Source organism: Myotis daubentonii, chromosome 11 (assembly GCF_963259705.1).
Source record: "Myotis daubentonii chromosome 11, mMyoDau2.1, whole genome shotgun sequence".
NCBI classification, from domain to species: Eukaryota; Metazoa; Chordata; class Mammalia; order Chiroptera; family Vespertilionidae; genus Myotis; species Myotis daubentonii.
Window position 1 is genome coordinate 63030001 of NC_081850.1, and position 20696 is coordinate 63050696.

Genomic DNA, 20696 nt, shown 5'->3' on the forward strand with positions numbered 1-20696 from the left:
TCCCCCACCTGTCCCATTCCTTGCAGATAGTACAAAAGCACAACATTGAGTCTAATCAAAAGGTGTATTTTGTAAATTCTGAATAAATGATACTATACTCTGTTTTTACATAGTATTTCATAGTTGGAAAGGAAGCTATTTAAACTGCTTATCCTGCTTTCAATGCCTCTATTTTGCAATTATGTTCATTCATTCATTCATAACTCATACTTATTAGGCACCTACTATGTACTAGGCACTGTTCTAGGTACCTCTGATACAAATGTGAGTACAACATAGCTCCTGTCTCCCAGAGGCCATAATCTAATGAGGAAAGAACATAATTGGCCAAAATATTATACTAATGTACACTGTGTAATACTAGGAGAAGGTTTTTATTTTTATTGATTTCAGAGAGGAAAGAAGAGGGAGAGAGATAGAAACATCAATGATGAGAATCATTGATTAGCTACCTCCTGCATGCCCCCAACTGGGGATTGAGCCCACAACCCAGGCATGTGCCCTTGACTGGAATCAAACCCAGGACCCTTCAGTCCACAGTCCGACGCTCTATCCACTGAGCCAAACCGGCCAGGGCTAGGGGAAGGTTTGATGGGATACTGTCTGAAGCACATAGGAAGGGACAAAGGACTGTATGAATCTTAGGAGTTCAGAGATTCTAGATGAGGTCAAAGTACAAGCCTTTCTTAGCCCCTGAGATTAATTTAAAATAAGAACACTTTGTTTTTAATGTCCAGATTAGTCATTTTATAACTGCTTAAGTCACTTTCTAAAAAACATAGCTAAGTCAATTCCAATGTTAAAGCTAGTTTGAATAACAGACAGTCTTCCAAAGTTTTTGTTTGCACTAATGAGCCTATGGTCAAGGCTACCTCCAAGATCATTCACGCTACAGTATCATGGCGAATGCCTGCCCCCTTGAGGAATCAGGAACTCAGTGTTTCAGAGGACAGTGCAAAACGGGATCATTGACAGAGCAAGACAAAACAAAGAACAAGAACAAACAGAATGGGAAGCAAAACGGAACAAACAAAAACATCTGAAGATCTGTGGGGGGCACTGCCAAATTAGGTATTTGATTTGTTTTAGCCATCTTTGTTCAAATCACATCAACAGCCTCTAACTCTTGAAAGGCATTACAATCTGCAAATGTGTAGCTATGAGCCATTCAGGAAGCACTAATGAAGTCACTCCATCCTTCCACTGCTCTCCTTACCTTCTGATCTTCTGAAAGGGTGGTGTCCAGCATTTAAAGTTAATAACGACACCAACAATAAGGTCTCATTTCCTCAGAGACCCACACTACTGTACCTTGCACACAATCGCCTGGTACAGTGCGAGAAGGCAGATCCTGATTCTGTAGGTCTGGGGTGGGGTTGGAGAGTCTACATTCTCATCAGCCTCCTAGGAGAGGACGCTGCTGCTGCAGCTGCTGGCCTGCAGGCCACACCATGATAGTGATGTTCACAGCGAGAAGACAGTGCAGGGCTGTTTATAATGCAAGGTGTGATCCTTTTGCACTTCCTCCCCCACAAACAACCCTCCCTGTAGGGCATTGCTCCAATGAACTGATGTTCAGCAATCTGTATGTACAACAGGCCAAGCTACAGAGCAAACCTGGCTCTTTATTTCAGTTGGCATAACTTGGCATTTCCAAGTCTTTTAGTTTTAGTTTTATTTCAAAATCAAGGCAGGCTGGACAGCTGTGAAAAAAGTGTTTACAAGGTAAATACATGCAATTCTATCTTTTAAAATAGGAATTTAAAATTTATATGGTTATAAATAATTTAAAATCTAAAACTATTTGTCTTTGGCCAGTTTCTTGATATTTAAGAAAATAGCTAGTGAATCTAATTATCTGTTGCCTCAGACATCTGCAAATCAGTAATATCTTGGTGTAAATGTCAAGTTATGATTGTATAATATGACACTCGTGTGAATATGAATGTGATATGTTATGACCAAGAAGCTGGCGGTATTACAATTTCTAAACAAGATTCACAGACTTAGACATTCTCGCTATTGAAAGCCAGGGAAGAGCAACCTGTTTCTTAAAGGATAATTTAAACGTGTTATCAGATTGTGTTTTTTATTTATGTGAGATGAGAATTATATCCACATGCTTTTCTTGTTATGAGAGCTAAATATTATAAGGACAATACATATTTAGAATTAAATGGCACAGAACAAGGTTTAGTTATAGATTCTTAGATTGCTTAATAAAATGATGGCTCTCCAAACCTAATTACATTGGTGTGAATTAAAACATAGCTCTTAAGGGCTCTCAGTGTGTCTTTGCCCATCCCGTGGCAGCTGTATTGTGTACTCTCCTGTTAGTTTCACTCCAGGTCTTGAAATTAGAATCATGTTATTAAGTCAAGGTGGTGTGCATATGGCCGTGGTGCAGGAAGAGCAGGGGTACCATGCCCTGGAAAAACAAAGATTCTGTGCCTGTGTGTGTATGAAAATCTCTACTTTTTTTTTTTTTGCTTTAAACAACAAATACAATTTGACCCCCCCAAAAAATGTATATACACTTTGAATGACTATAAAGTCTATGTTTATAAATATATAGTTGATTTTAAAAATTTAAAAGAATCTACAGAAATGAATAATTTTTTTGTCAGTGCCTGTTGTCAAACTGATAACCATGCTGGTCCAGGCACTGCTGATAACATGAAGCAATGGAATCACAAACATCAAGAATCATTTTGTTTGGTATTTGTGACCCTCAATTCATTGACCGTTGCCAGTTTTGTACTGTAAACTTTATCTTTTATGTATCCCCATAAAAATTATCCCCAGCACTTTAGGATAATTTTTCTGTGTTGAGGACACCCCATATTTTTCTCTCTCACAGTTCTGGAGATTGGGAAGACCAAGATCAAGGTGTCAGCAGATTTGGTGTCTGGTGAGGGCTTTCTCTGTATCCTTATAGAAGAGAGAGAGAGAGAGAGAGAGAGAGAGAGAGAGAGAGAGAGAGAGAGAGAGAGAGAAAGAGAAAGAGAAAGAAAAACAAAAAACTCTGGTCTCCTCATCTTTTTAGGGCACTAAACCCATCATGCATCCTCCACCCCCATGACTTTATCTAAAACAAATTACCTCCCAAAGTCTTCACCTCCAAATACCATCACAGTGGAGATTAGGGCTTCAACATAGAAATTTTTTTTTTTGGGGGGGGTGATACAAACATTTAGTCCAAAGCACTTATAGTCCCATGATTCACCTGGAACTCCAGTGAAGTGGTTGTCTTCCACTCTTCTCTTTCTTCTAGATCCCTGTAGCACCTCCATTGTACATGGGCAGTAGATTTATCTTCTGTGCTTTCTGAATGGGCCTATCTATCTATCTATCTATCTATCTATCTATCTATCTATCTATCATCTATCTATCATCTATCTATCTATCATCTATTATCTATCACCTATCTATCTATCTATCTATCTATCTATCTATCTATCTATCTATCTATCTATCTATCTATCATCTATCATCTATCTATCATCTATCTATCTATCATCTATCTATCTATCTATCTATCTATCTATCTATCTATCTATCTATCTATCTATCTGTCAATCATCTATGGGCTCCTTTAGTCTGCCAAGCTTTAGTCAACCTAGCGCTCTTGGTTATTACCACATACATTCCAGGCATTTTTAGGTTCTTTATTGAAAATCTCTACTTTTTAAGGCCACCCTCTAAAATGCCACCCTTCAGATATGTATATCTGTGTCTTATTTGGATACATTCTCTTTCCTTCCACTCATCCTTACCTTGGGACTTATAAAAGGACCCCTAAGACTAAACTCCCCACGTGGATAGAAAAGCTTTGGCCCTTATCACCCACTGCCCACATTTGCCTGCTTCAGGAGATTGGTAAGTTTCTTGCACTTGCACAATCACAGAGGCTGGGGCCGGTTGCCAGGCAGAACCTGGGCTCAGGTGGGGTCGGGGACAAGGCGAGAGAGGCGGCGGGAAGGACTCAGACATCTGGCATCTGTGAACGAAAAAACCTGTAGATGAAAACCAGTGAAATCTGCAGGGGTCCTTGGTGCTTGTTGGTTTCTTTAGTGGCAAAGCTGCGGGGTCATCTGCAGAGCAGGTCACTGGGAAGTGTGGTCACTCCCACTGTGTGGTATTGGTAGCCTCTGCTTTTCTTCCTTGTTCCTGTCTTTCTCTCCCTACATTTATATTTGTGCTGGACTCTGGGTAGAGTGAAACTCAAGTGAGTCCTTCATGTAGTGCCCTGAAAGGCTGGGAAAGTGAGTCATTCACCCCACTCTGTCTTTCTGGATGAGGGGGACCCTTTCTAGATGCGGAGTTCTTTCTTGGTTTGGGCACTGCCAGCCTGGGGGATGGGATGGTGCAGGCAAATGAAGCTGTTCTTTCTTCCAGTTTTGTGGGGTCATTTTTGTTCCACTGTGTTACCGAAGTATCTTCCATAGAGATTCCTGAACTCCCCCAGAGCTGTTTGGTTCATGGAAAGCTGTCTAATTATTGATCTTTGTGGAGGGGACAGAGACTGGGGTTTCCTACATTGCCATCTTGGTGACGTCACCCTGGATATATGGATATATATATATATATATATATATATATATATATATATATATATTCCCAGTGGATGGACCTAGAGAGGAACAGGTAAATTTATTGGCAAATCACCTACTCAGTGGTTCACAGGACCCAGTTTAGAAACTATGTTGCTATAGGGATCATTGAGGGCTTTAACATAATGGTTGACTTGGCCATAGAATTCTATGGGGTTTGTTCTGTCCTACGTTTTAAAGTGGAGGTCTCTTCTACCTCAAGCCTCCTTACTATAGCTTGCAATCATTAATATTAATAACATTAAAAGAGCAACCTAGTAGAAACTATTTTATTCTAAAAAGGCTTTGAGATTATTTAAATCATAGGTACTTATTATTTATTTTAATAATGTAATTGGGATTTTTTTTTTTAAAAAAGGATGATAAAACCAAGACCAAAGGAAAATTAGGTTTGGGAATATAAAGCTGAGCAGGATTATTCCGTCAAATGCATGTCACACTGTTCAGTTGCTAAAGGTGGGCTGCAATTTGGCCCTAAGTTGACCAGTGTCTAGAACAAGAGAAAAAATAATTGGTTATTCAAATGCCTAAGTGACAAAAACCAAACTAGTTATTAAAGAGAAAATAGCTTTTCTTAGTATCAAGACTTAAGAGAAATTTCTCTCATGGATGCTCTACATTCCCAGAATAAATGCACAATCAGGTTTCATTGGGATTTCCTTGCAATGCCCCTCACTGAAGGTGGATGACAAAACAACTATGTGCATCATCTTTTATAGAAAGAATATTAGCAAGGGGCATTTAATGGTACTAAATGCTTAAAAGATTCTGACTGCTTTCATAGGTCCTCAAATAGCACCTGTCTTGGGGTTCACTCTTAATTTGTGTTCCCCTTAAAACCTCTGAAATAAACATAATCCACATTTCATTTCAGAAAAAAAATCATCTCTCCCTCATTGTTTACCAGGTTTTCTACTCAATATAAAAGCAAAACATTTGGTGCGAGGAACTGATAAGGTCGGGTTTCATTTATAATCATTAAAACTTTGAAATAGATGCCACTTCTTGAGGCACGTACTTATCTAAGAGAGATAATCTGTGGGCCTTCCTAGTGTCCAGAAGAGACAGGTATAGACAGAGGAAATTAAAGCTCTGGGAAGAGGAAATTATTGTTGGCCCAAATGTTATAGTGCCTTTTCTTTCTGGCTAGAGGTAAGCCAAAATTTAAAATTTAATTATCCTGCTGATGGTTTGGCATGATAAATATAATGGATGCTAGTTCATAGGTGGCTGGGAATCAATACATTTTTTCATGAGCAATAACGTTTGCTCTCAAATATTTTTATCTAAGTGTAAGATTCATCATGTAAAGCTTTTTGAGATGAGAACTCTGAGAAGTGCAATATGGCAAAGGCAGATTCACATTTAGAACTTCGATCTGCCTCGGTGGATCTGATTACAGAAGCCCCTCCTCACCTGGAGTGTCATTTTAGAAAACTTCACGGCTCCTCCCAAAAGATCCTCCAAGTGTTGCGCCTCTGTTACCGAAGGGGGTTGTGGGGACCGGACCTCTATGTGTCTGGGACTATTTTAGCTTTCCATTGGTGCTCTTCCCAGGCATATTCCAGCGCGCTTATTGCCAAGCTGTGGCTGTGGAGGGCTTCCGGTGGACAGCACTAACTTAAGTGAAAACGGTTTCATGTTGTAGCTATATCAAATTAGAGGGAAGATATATTCAAAGACAGCTGTTTCAGAAGTGAGAAGAGCAAAGATATTACACGTAGAGACCAGTGGGGTATGGCAATGGGAACAGTCAATGTGTAGAACAAGAAGTGACCTGAAGAGCTTAGATCTGGTTCTTTAAGCAGCCAGATGACCTATTCTCTTCTGTTTCATGGTTATAGAACTCGTGCTTCACTGGGTGGAAGTTACTTCTCTCTTGGGAAAGGAACCCATGTGTACTTTGGATCCCTGGCATCAAATTTTGCCTTTGGAAAATGATTTATATGCTCTTTGGAAAGTAAATGAAATTCTGGGCTTCAAGTGCCACTTGAGTATGATCTAGTTCTAGACTAATTATAGTTGGCTTTTCACACGCCACTGGGAGATGCAGAGCAACCCCAAAGCATAGAATTCTAAAGCTCTGGCTGGGTGAAAAGGGCAAATGGATTAACAAACAAAAATTCATAGACACAGACAACAGTATGGCGATTACCAAGGGAAAGGGGGGTGGTGGGAGGTAGAAGAGGATATAGAAGGGACAAATGGTGTTGGAAGGAGACTTGACCTGGGGTGGTGAACACATAATACAATATGCAGATGATGTATTATAGAATTGTACACCTGAAACCTATATAATTTTATTAACCAAGGCCGCCCTAATAAATTCAATAAAAAAGGAACAAAAACAATTCTAAAGCTCAAACGTCATCTGGCTTAGCATAGTCTCCAGGTGTGTGAGCTCAGGGGTGATAAGTGTGTTCCACTACAATTGGACCCACATTCCCCCCTTCCCCTTTGAGGGTAAAGAAACTTCTTCGGTTGGCTGTTTGAGTGTTTCATTACTCTTAGGCAAGGAGATGCTCTTTGTAAAAAAAAATATTGTAACTGGATATGGAAGTCCTATAATGCAAATTGAATCCTCTCATTGTTTGCAGAATGCTTCACTGTACTCTGCGTGACTGGGTAAAATCACCTCAATCATTCTGAATTAAGGTGGAGTAATAATCCTGTCTCAGGATTCATTCAAGAAGAGAGAGCTTTTTTTTTAACTTGTGTGTGCTCGTGTTATTTTATGTTTTATTGACATTTATTCTGGGAGCTAACCAGTGCTCATCAATGACTCATATTTGTCTTATGGTCCACCAAGATGCCCAGGTGCTTCTGGCTACACCTGGATCTGTTGAGTCAATTTCTTCCTGCCTGCAACCTGTATTTGGTTTGGTTTTGATTCAAGTGGGGCAGATTATGTTTACACTCCATTCTCTGTTAAGGAAGCCAAGGCGCACACACAGGCAGGCCCAGGCTCACGTGTAGGTGGGCCCACCTTCTCTCTCAGGTGATCAGAGCGGGATAGTTGCGTGGGAGTGCTCAGACACATGCTCTCAGTGCTGCTCCACAGCAGGCAGATGGCCCATGTGCAGTTGGGCCCACAGCTTAGCCTTGGTTTTGGACATTGCCTCAGAGAAAGATCTCAAACGTGTGGTAGGAATAACTACTATCAGGGCATAGATCAAGAGTCTATAAACTCTTTTATTCTTTAAAAGAATTATATAAAATGTATAGGATTACAACATTTTAAAACAATTATACTGAAATATAGTCATTCAATTATTTTATAACAAATTTGTGATATAGTAAGGCATGTGCTTTTTGTTCATGCATTAAATGTCAAGTCTAGCAGCAGATCAGATAGTCAGCAAATTTTTTTAAAATATATTTTATTGATTTTTTACAGAGAGGAAGGGAGAGGGATAGAGAGTTAGAAACATTGATGAGAGAGAAACACCGACCAGCTGCCTCCTGCACACTCCCTACTGGGGATGTGCCTGCAACCAAGGTACATGCCCTTGACCGGAATCAAACCTGGGACCTTTCAGTCCGCAGGCCGACGCTCTATCCACTGAGCCAAAGTGGTTAGGGCAAGTCAGCAAATTTTAAAGTTGTGCTGAGTGTAATAGTGATTTTGACATTTCCACAACAGTTATAATATAACATGAAAATACCTATGATTTCTATTGGTGACACAGTCACAGGTACTGCTAATTCTACTGCAGTTTGTTACCTACATTCATAATCAAAAGAAAGGGTAAATTTTAGTTAGAATTAGTGAAAATAAATATGTATTTTTTTCCTATTCTAGTTCATGACTCCCCTAAATACTATCCCAGGTTAAGGACCCTAGATTTAGACAATAATGAGAACAGAAAAGCTAAGTATTAGAAAAATGGAAAGCTTTCTTTGTCAATGCACTACTATATGAATGTTAATTATGTTTCAAGCCACGAGCAATAAATGTGCTTTAGTTTAGTGGTTAGCACAACTTTTTGTGCACTGTTATCTTTTAATAAATATCTATTGAAGAAACTAATGAAAACATTGCTTTGCATTCATCCATTTACCTGTCTTTTTCCTCTAATGGACTATGAACTCTTTGGGGGCACATTAGCTTCTCTATGACACAGGAGCCCAGTAAATGTTTGTTAAGTGAAAAAAAAAAGCAATATAATAATACCTGGGATTAAGTCAGACATCTTCAAAATAACATCTGCTTCGATTTGTATTATCCTATTAGATAAGAAAAAGGGAGCTCTCACTAATTTCTGGCAGAATCCTATTTAGTAGTTCCTATTTATTGAGTATTGATTGTGTGTCGAGATATAAAGTCATTAACAACTCACAATATACATTGCCCACATTTAACAATGTAATTCAAATGTTGAGAGTTTACGTGTGGTAAATCCTGGCCAGCATTACACTGAACACAATGGCACGGGAGTATAGAGATGAAAAAGAGAGCAGCTCCTGCCTGCAGATAGGTTATGATCCAGGAGGGTGGAAAGATATGTATGTGTTTATCATGAGACAAGGTCAACCAAGTAGGTGGAGGGATCGGCATGACAACAAGCACCAGGCAGGATGGAGTGGTTTTGCTGTCGTTGTTTCTTCTTTCTGGAAATGGCGGATTTTTCAGAGGAATGAAAGTTTCAGGAAAGAAGGCAGGAGAACAAGAGAAGGGGGAAGAATGAAAAGGCGGGTCAAGATTTGAATTGCAGAGCTAAGTGTTTTAGACTTATCAGATAGGTAGTTAAAAAGTGCCACTGCTGCCTTCCAGTGCTGTACCAACACTATGTCTCATTCCAAGTCACTGCCGCCAGATGACCGTGATTTTGTAGGAGCCTCACAGAACACCCTGATGAATCTTGTTTTTCCGATTAAGTTTGATCAGCACGCCTCTCCTCATCCCCAGGGGCGGCGTTGCTCCAACACACTCAGGTGACTGGTTTCTGACAGGAGCAGAAGCATCTCAGGGCCACCTGTTCCCATCCCAACTGTGCGCCTCTGAGGCCCTGCCCTGCCGCCGGCCTCTGGTTAAGCATTGTCGTGGCCATTCATAGTAGTTTTCCCAAATCAAAAATTTCAGAGAATGAATAACATTGTAATTTGATCCAACTCGATTCCCTTAGACTAGTCAGAGCAATTAGGGAGCCGCCATCGTGCCATGCCTCTATTTATCCTAACAAGAAGCACCCTGGTTGATAATGAGGGCTGGCAGTTTAATGTAGCTCAGAACATGATTTGTAAACTCTAATGACCGGAGTGTTCGCTCTCAGAATGGCACAAATGGAACCATTTCTCAAAACATGTGCTGTTCTGATGTTTCTGGACCATGTTGCTTTGCTCACTGTAGGAAAAATATTGCTTTGTACACAGTTCAGTAGATAACGAAACGGGCGCATCTTCTGCTGGAAAAATGTTTTCATATAATCACCTGTTTGAGTAAATCTGTGGCCTTTGTGTAGAATCATGGAATATTTGAGTAGAAGGGGCTTAAAAGTGCTCTGGTCCAATTACCTGACTTAATCAATGAAGACCCAGGCCCAGGAGAGAGAAAGGACTTGCCTGGGGCCCTGGACTCTGCAGCAGTGGACCTCAGCTCAGACCCAGGTCGTGCACCTAACCCCCCGACCACCCCCTCCCCCCCAGCCCTGACCGGCTGCTCCCGCATGTAGGTAGTTTTCAGGGCACTTGATCCTTTTGTGTTAGGAGTACCTTCTGGTGCATGAGGACATTTTTCTCTGCCAAGTTCCAGGGGCCTTCTGACCCATCCATTGTGTGTTTTGCACTAAATGGAGAAGCCCTGACTTTGGCGAAGCATACTTCCCGGCTCCCACTTCTTGACTGTATTGTTGAACTGCCTCTAATACAGCGGTTCTCAACCTGTGGGTCGCGACCCCTTTGGGGGTCCAACGACCCTTTCACAGGGGTTGCCTAAGACCATCGGAAAACACATATTGAATATATAATTCCATATTGTTTTTGTGATTAATCACTATGCTTTAATTATGTTCAATTTGTAACAATGAAAATACATCCTGCATATCAGATATTTACATTACGATTCAGAACAGTAGCAAAATTACAGTTATGAAGTAGCAACGAAAATAATTTTATGGTTGGGGGGGTCACCACAACATGAGGAACTGTATTGAAGGGTCGCGGCATTAGGAAGGTTGAGAACCACTGCTCTAATAGGTTGAATGGTGTCCCTCTAAAAAGTACACCCATGTCTTAACGCCCAGAGCCTGTGAATAAGGGACCTTACTTGGAAAAAGGGTCTCTGCAGATGTAATGAAGTCAAGGGTCTCAAGATGGGATCATCCTGGATTTGGAAAGGCAGAGGGAGAGTTGAGACATAGGGGAGAAAGCCATGTGGAGACAGAATTGGAGATGCAAGTTACGCAGGTACAAGTCAAGGAACAAGGGGCATGCCAAGGCCTGCCAGCACCCCCCAGAAACCAGGGGAGGGGCATGGAGCAGATTCTCCCTCGGAACCTCCAAGAGGAACCAAAGTAGATGCTAATACATATTTATGGATTGAATGAAAGGCAAATAAATGCTTACTTCTAAAAAGTGCATAATGGTCCAGTTCATCGGGCTGCCAAGAAATTAGGCACTGCAGGGAAGAGAACAAAAGGTTGAAACTCTCAAAGGAGAGGCAAATTCCGTTGTAGCCTTTGTGGGGCCCAATGTACTCTTCTGTAATCATCGGTTCTGTGAGTTTGAGACTTCGCTTGCCACCCACCTCTGAAAGACCCTGTCTGTCTCCCACACCTCCCCACCATCAGTCAGCAGGGGGTCCATCCTCAGGGTGGACGTAGGTCTGCAGAATCACCTTCTCACTAGCCGTGATGATAAAAAGCATGAAATCAGTTCAGTGGTTGACTCTGGGTCTCTTAATCCTTCTGATTATTTATTTTTCATCTGTAAAGTGGACAGAAATAATACCTTCCTCAAAGTCTTGTTGAAGTCATAACATCAGGCAGGGGTGATCTATGTCTCTCTAAGAGAGCACAGTAAACAGCATACCTATTGCTTGCTTGAGTTTTAAACAAATTGAGAAACAAGGCAAAGGAATCAGTAGATGAAAAACCAAAAAAATCACCTTTGTGTCTACTAGTAAAGGCTGTGATGGAGTCCATAGCTTAGCGTGTGACTTCCATGTGACAGCTACATCGCTGAATGGGGTGGATTTAGCCTTTTGGTCTCAGGCTGCATGGGTCCTGCCGTGGGGACAGAGCCTGATTCTGGAGCCTCTGAGCAAGTGGCAGGCTCCCAGGGTCTGGCCCTCTTCTGAGAGGAAGAGGCAGGATTATGCAGGTCACATTCCTGCCACCAAACTCACTACTCAGCTGAGTGACTCCCAGGGTAAGAGGGAGCGAGAGGAGGACTGAGGCCAGGAGTGTTATGGAGACAGAGCTGCTTCCAGGTGGATGGAAGCATCAGGAAGGGGAAATGTCTTTCTGTTTTCTTAACCCATCAAGGCTAACCCTGTGCCCAGTAGCCTTCCCCATGTGGGAGGAGGGCCAGTGGTCACCAGATGGTCTCTTCTCATCCTTGTGACGCTGTTCTCCACACCAGCCACTGCTCACCAGCGCCTCATCCTGCATTGGCTTGTGTCCAAGACAATATCTTTAGTTCACGATCTAGAAATCTATACTTTAAACATCTATAATATTTTGGCAAGAGATCTAGAAAGAAATCAGCTACAGGTAAATTGTATCTTGATAATTACGAAGTTAGAAGAATAAGTCTGTTTCTTTTCTGGATGCTGGCTGAAAATGGAGGTTTGAAATTCTCTTTCTCTTGCATATTTCTCCAAAGGCCCATCTGATCTCTGCTCTAAATTTACGTCTCTCAATATCAAAAAATCCAGTTGGCTTTAAAACTATTCATAATTTTGAAATGGTCTATTTTTCCTTTAGGCATTAGAGCTGAATACTGCATAAATAGGACTAATGCATGAAGTTCCCAATTTATAATCGACATACAATTGTAATTGTATTGATATATACTTTTAGAGCTCCTTCTCAATTGAATTCAAAGATAAAATGAACATAGGGAACATAGAGACCTGGGGTTAAATGTTACTAACTGTAGTTACTGAACATTACTAAATGTAGGAATTAAACGTTAATTAAATGTGTAACTAAATACATATTTTCTCAATAAACATAACTTACAAGTGTGTAAATTATAAAGGCTTTTTTCCTTTGTGTGCACCAAACACACATGGGACTGGTTACAGTTATGATCATGTCCTATGCAACTGTGAGATAAAACAAGGTCTTAGTTTTTATATGCTATATGTTTTGCAACAGCAGTTCTGCCTATCTGTGCTCTTTCTCCCGAGTTCAGCATGGGCATATTGACCACTCCTCAGAATGAAGGATGAATGTGTAGGTTTCAGGACAAAAGCTATAAAAATGGCTTTTAAATACCTGCAAGAGGGGCCTGGAAAATCTTGAAAGGAGTGGAAAAGGGGGGAAGTTGAAGGGGTAGTGGAAGAATTTGCTGTTGGCATAAAATCACAGGAGGTTAAAACATAACCACAATGTAAAATATACAAATGTTCTCCTCCAAAGCACTTAGATCTCTGAGATGCATAAAAGTTGCATTACTTTGAATTTGCACACACACACACACACACACACACACACTCACACACACACACACACACACACACACACACACACACACACACACACTACTCTGTATATTCTGCAGCTAACTAAAATTGTTCAGGGCAAAAGCCGAAACAGTGAGGGAAATTGAGATTGTGTCAGTACCTGACTGGATAGTGGAGTAGAAAAATTCATCCCTGTCTTCTTTAATTTTCTTCCCTATTTGAATAATTTAACTATGTTTATTTATAGCGTAGCCTCTTGGATGTTGAGAGATGGAAGGAACCTTACTTAGAGAGGACCCGGCCTAATCTCCCGCCAAATTTAGAAATTTTCTCTCCAGTGTTCCAAATTGTGGTCTTCGATTTCTGCTTGAAAGAGCTCTAGGCATGCGGGCTCCGGAGTCGTGCCACTCATGCTCTCTGCAGACAGTGCTGGCCTCTGGACCAGTCTTGTGTCTGAGCTGAGCTTCCTCATCCTGTCATATCCATCCTTTGATTTACAGTCAGACTTTTTGAACTAAGGGGAATAAATTTAGTCTCCTCCTCCCCAATAAAACTCTTTCAAATGTTGGTAGAAATCTTTCACATTTGCAATAAGCCTTTTGTTCTAACTTATATCCAAGTCTTTCCCATCTAAAAAAAATGGTATTTCCAGGGGAGAATTAATATCTTAACAATATTGCCTCTTAGAATCCTTAAAGATGATATAGATCTCCATTTACCTTGTATATTTTAAATTGTATTACTTTTTATTTTTAAGTAATACTTTTTAATTTTTTTAGCATGCAGGTTTTGCATATATTTGTTAAAATTTATCTCTAAGTATTTCATAGGTTTTAAACATTGAGATTATAATTCACATAAATTTACTCTTTTACAGTGTATAATTCAATGGCTGTTAGCATATGAACTAACTTGTCCAAAAATCACCATTTTAAACTACAATGAGATATCATCTCACACCTGTCTGAATGGCTATCGTCAATAAATCAACAAACAACAAGTGTTATCGAGGATGTGGAGAAAGGGGAACCCTCATGCACTGTTGGTGGGAATACAGATTTGTGCAACCAGTGTGGAAAGTAGTATGGAGTTACCTCAAAGAGTTAAAAATGTAACTAACTTCCTTATGACCTAGTGATTCCATTTCTGGGAATTTATCTGAAGAAACCCAAAACACTAGTTTGAAAGATTATATGCACCCCCAGTGTTCATTGCAGTGCTATTTACAATAGTCAAGATTTGAGAGCAGCCCAATGTCCATCAGCAGATAAATGGCTAAAAAGGCTGCAGTACAATTATGCAATGGAATACTACGCAGCCATAAAAAGAAGGATTTTTTTTTACCCTTTTGTGACAGCATGGATGGGCCGGAGAATATTATGCTAAGTGAAATAAGTCAGTCAGAGAAAGATGTGTACCATATGACTTCACTCATATGTGGGATCTAATGAACAAAATTAACTAACAATCAAAGTAAAGACAGACTCATAGATAAAGAGTAGGCTGACAACTGTCAGGGTGGTGGTGGTGGAGGGATTGCATGAAAAAGGGGAAAGAAGAGGAAGAACTCATGGACACAGAGAATAGTACAGTGATTTCCAGGGGAGGTGGAGGAGGGTAAAAGGGGGATAAGTGGTGATGGACAGAGACTTGACTTGGGGTGGTGAACATAATACAGTGTACAGGTGATGTGTTGTAGAATTATGCACCTGAAACCTGCATAGTTTTGTTAACCAGTATCACTCCAATAAATTCAATTAAGAAAATAAGACTCCAAAATTACCATTTATAGTTTTAAAATGGTATTTTAAATTTCACTTCCCAATTGTTTATAGGTAGTGTATATAGTTGGCACTATACAGATATACCATTGTGACCTTGCGTCTTGAGATATTACCAAACTCATTTTTAGTTCTAATAGGGTTCTTAAAAAATTCCATAGGATTTTCTATGTAAACCATCATGGCATCTTTTTAAAAAGACAGTTTTATGGTTGTCTTTTTGGGTGTTAATCTTTACCCAAGGATATTTTTCCCATTGATTTTTAGAGAGAGTGGAAGGAAAGGAAGAAGGGGAGACAGGGGGAGAGAGAGAGAGAGAGAGGAGAGAGAGAGAGAGAGAGAGAGAGAGAGAGAGAGAGAGAGAGAGAGAGAGATATGCATACATTAATGTGAGAGAGACACATCCATTGGTTGCCTCCCATACATGCCCTGACTGGGGCTGCGGATCAAAACTAAACCTGCAATCCAGGTACGTGCCCCTGACTGGAAATCGAACCTGCGACCCTTTAGGTGGGTGGGCCATCGCTCTAACCACTGAGCAACGCTGGCCAGGGCTACAAGACAGTTTTAATTCGTCGTTCCTATCGCTGTCCTTTACTTCTTTACTTTGCATTATTGCTGAACTTCCAATAAACTAGTAATGGCAGTGGTGAGAGCAGACACCCTGGCCTTGTTCCTGATTTTAGGAGGACGCATTCAGTCCTTCGCCATTAGGTATGATATGGGTAGAAGCTTTTCATAGATGCCGTTTATTTAACTCTAGAGTTTCCTTCAGCTTTCAGTTTACTGAGAGTTATTTTAATGAACAGATATTGAATTTTGTCAAATGACTTTATTAGGATTATCACATCGTTTCCCTTTTAGACTATGTTAATATGAGGAATTACATTAATTAACTAAACATTAAATGTTGCCTTTCTGGGGCAAATCCCACTTGGTCATGATGTATTTTTCTTTCTCTATATTAGTTTATTTGATTTGCTAAACATTTTTTTAAGGGGTTTTGTATGCATGTGTCTGGAGGAATATGGGTCTGTAGTTTCCTTTTTAAAACAATGCCTTAGGATTGTTTTGTTAACAGAGGAATGCTGGCCTCATAAAATGAGTTTGAAGGTCTTCCTTTTTTCCTATTTTTCTGGAAGATTCATGTAGAATCAGCATTATATTTCTCTAAATACTTAGTAGAAATTACCCAGAGAAACCAGGTATTTTCTTTGTGGGGATATTTTAATTATGAATTCAAATTATTTCATAGCTACAGGGCTATACAGGTTACTTATTATTTTCCTGAGTAAGTTTTGCTGTTTTGTGTCTTTTAAAAATGTTTTCATTTCATTTTAACTTGTCAAATTTATTGCCATAAGGTTTTCCTAATAGTCCCTCATTATTCTAACGTTCATAGGACCTCTGAGAAAATTTCCCTCTTTTGTTACTAAAACTAGAGGCCCAGTGCATGAAACTCATGCAAGAGTAGGCCTTCCTGCCCCCAGCTGCCGGCACCAGCTTCCCTCTGGCACTGGGCCCCGTCTTCGTCTGGAAGGTCATCCATAAGGACATCTGATCTAATTAGCATATTATGCTTTTATTATTATAGATTGGTGGTTTGTATCTAATATTTTTTCTGATCAGTTTAATCAGATTTACTGATTTGCTTTATTGTTTTTCTGTCTTTGTATTTCACTGATTTCTGATTTTATCTTTATTATTCTTTCTCTTGCTTACTTTAGGTTTAATTAATTTTTTTCTAGTCCCTTACGGTAGAAGCTTAGAACATTGATTTTAAACTTATCTTCTCTAAAATTCTGTACTATAAATTCCCTCTAATCACTGTTTTAGCTACCTCCCACTAATTTTGATATGTTGTGTTTTCATTTTCATTCAGTTTAAAATGTTTTCTAATTTCCATTATGATTACTTTTTGACTCATAGGTTATTTAGAAATGTGTTGTTTAATTTCCAAACATTTGAGGACTTTAACATATATTCTTCTAATATTGATTTCTAATTTCATCCAGTGATGGTCAGATTTTAGTCCTTAAATTTATTGAGACATGTTTTATGGACTGGAATGTTGCATCCTGGCGAATGTTTCATGTGCATTTCTAAAGACTATGTATCTTAATCCATTCAGGGTATTGTAACCACAGATTGGGTGGCTGATAAACAACAGAAATTTATTTCTCACAGTTCTGGGGTTTGGAAGTCCAAAGTCAGGGTGCTGGCACGTACGGTTCTGGTGCAGGCCCTCTTCCAGGCTGTAGACTCCCCACGACTTGCAGTGTCCTCACCTGGTGGAAGGGGCAGGGAGCTTTCTCAGGCCTCTTTTATAACGTCACTAATCTCATTCATTCATGAGGGCTCTGCCCTCATGACCCAGTCACATCCCCAAAGACCCACCACCTACTACCATCACTTGATGGTTAGGACTTCAATGAATGTATTTGGGGGAGGACACAAATATGTATTCGATCTGTAGCCACTATTGGGTAGTATGTTCTGTAAATGTCATTTAGGCCAAGGTGATTGATAGTGTGTTCAGTTAGTCTATATCTTTATTGATTTTGTTTAGTTATTCTATCAACTAGTAAGAGGGGAGTATTGAAATCACCAATACAACTTGGATTTGTCTATTTCTCCTTTCTTTCTATAAGTTTTGGATTTATGTATTTTGCAGCTCTATTATTTGGTGTTTATACATTTAGTATTATTATGTTCTTTGTTGAATTCACCCCTTTATCCTTATTTATACCTTTTTTCTCTAATAATATCTTTGCTCTAAAGTCTACTTTTTCTGATATTAATTAGCCATTTCAGATTTCTTTAGATTAGTGTTTTCAAATTCCACATTTTTATCATTTTACTTTTAACCTGTGTTTTTATATTTAAACTAGAGAGGTTTGAGGGGGATGAATAGCACAGAACTGGATCTTTTCCCCCTTTTTAAAAATAATGAGACAACCTCTGACTTTTAATTAGGGTACTTAGATTATTATATTTAGTGTAATTATTAACATGATTTGTTGTAAATCTACTATCTTAATGTTCATTTTGTACTTGATCTATATTTAATTTTTTTCCTATATATTATCAGCAAAAGTAAGAGACGATGGAAACTCTCATATATTTTGGGTAGGAGGGTACACTGGAGAGCAATTTGGCAATGACTCCCAGAATGTTCAATGATTACAGCTTTTGACCCAGTTATCCCACTTCAGTGGTCCTGGCACAGATGCAAAGGCATGTGTCCACAGGATGTCAGCATTGCCTGTACTTGCAAAGTTGGAAAGGACCTAATTGGTTGATTGAGGTGCTCCACCTAGATCCCCTCTTCTGACCCAGAATACTCATCTCCAGCCACTCTAAGTGTTGGCTGTTCAAGGCTTACAGCTGCACCTTTCTCTGGAAAGTTGTCCTAAACTCATAAGGACCCTCCTCATTTGGAAATGGCTGGGAGGTTACCCCTGGATGGAGCCCCAAACCAATGTCTAATGTAAATGGTGGGACAAAAGCTCCGCACCCTTTTCTGGTGCCATGCATGTTCCAGAGCCCCCCCCCCCCCTCCCCGGGATCAGGCTGAGATTAGACTTGACTAGGACCACGCTTTCCTTAGCTTCTGCCCCTGCCATGTCTGTTTCTCTCCGGCTTCTCTATAGGTTTCTTTCGAAAGCACTTCTCAAGATATCACTTGTGCAAGAATCCCTATCCTGTGATCTGCTTCTGGAGAATCCAATCTAAGGACTTAATTAATAGGGGCTGGTTAAATAAATTATATTATTCCATATAATAAAGGACTACCTGGACATTAAGAAGAGAGAGGCAATAGCTCTCTATACTGATATGGAATGATCTCCATAACAGAGTGCAAAAAGCAAGTTGTAAATAAGTATGTATGATAAATGACCATTTATGTTAAAACTGGCCAATTTAAGAATATGTTTGAATAGGCATAGAATATCTCTGGAAGTCTAACCAAGAAATGATTATAGCATTTGCTTGATGCCAAGGGGAACCTAACTGGGTTGTGTGGGGTGGGAAGAAAAAAGAGAGCGTGCACTTTACGCTGTATATTCTTTTCTGCTTTTTAATATTGCACCATGTAAATAAATTGCCTATTAAATTATATTATGCCAACAATGTTAAAGCAAAAACCAGGAGTACTATCAAATATCTTAGGTTTAGTATAATGTTACTTATCTCTTTTCTCTTATCCTTAGGAATAGATCACACTAAAAAATTAGCATGTAGTACTCTAAATGGAAACATAAGTTTTTGAAGTCCATTTGATAGTACTTAAAAATTATCTAATTATCTGTATCTTAAGGATTCTCTCTGCAATTTTGTTAATTTGCCTAGTAAACAATTTCCTTATAGGTAATGCCATAGTAACTTCCAGTTGGCCCTTTCTAAATGATCACAAATTGCCCAGGATCTTCATTCAAATGAATGTGCTTTTTCTGAACTTGAAGTTAATTACTATTCAGTTTACTACACTAATTATGATAGATTTCCTGACTGCTTTATGCCTGTGACCACCGAGACATCACACCATTATTAGTTATATTCAGCCTTTGGTTAAAAATTATACATGCTTAATTTCTGTGAATTGTACAGTATATTAAAGATCAAACATGCTCAAGTTAGGGCTTAAACACAGAAAGTAATGACAATGTACAGTTCCTAAACCAGAGACCACACGATGTCTGTGCCTCAAAAAGCAGAGGTCATGGTTAAATAAAAACCGTGTTGCAGCTGAAACATGATAGAAAATATCTCATACCTCTTTCCCTGTCCATCAAAGAGACTAGGGTGGCCCTTGCTGGTTTGGCTCAGTGGATAGAGCATTGGCCTGTGGACCGAAGGGTCCTGGATTTGATTCCGGCCAAGGGCACATTCCTGTTGCAGGATCCCTGGCCCTGGTCAGGGCTCATGTGGAAGGCAGGCAACCAATCGATGTGTCTCTCTCACATCGATGTTTCTCTCTCTGTCTCTCCCCCTCCCTTCAGCTCTTTCTAAAAATCAATGAAAAAATATCCTTGGTGGAGACTAGGGTGTATAACAACCAAAAAAGTTGGCCTTCACCCTTCAACTGCATGGGTGCTGTGCACGGTGCTGCTTTTGCAGTCAGCAAAGTGCTTCACCCTACCAACTGCCCTCCCCACCTCTCACCTCTGCCACACTCATATATCCACTCAGGTGGCACGGGAAGCACAGAGAAGGTAGTCTGGTGTGAATGCATCTTGTGAGACTATCCATCAGTTCTCCCATTCCTTTAATAAACATTTAGTGCATTTGTATTATGTGCTCAACTTTGTGCTAAAGGTCTGGGCAGACAGTGGTGAATATGCTACTGAGCCTTATGGTGTTCACATTTGCTTTGAGCAAGACAGCGAGCAAATGAGAGTCAGACAGTAAGCAAATGTCTTGCTAATGTACAAAAGGAAAAGGAGAAACAACATACGTGTGCATGTGTGTGTGTGCATAAAATTTAACACTACATATGTTACATATATCCATATATTTTTATTGACTACATAAAGTTTAAAAATTTTGTGCACTAGAAATAGCACAAGAAAAATTGAAAGTTTAAAGATGACAACCTGATTGTGGCATGAATGACAGAAAAACAGTGGGTCACTCTTAAAAATTAATAATACAAAGATAAACAGCTCAATG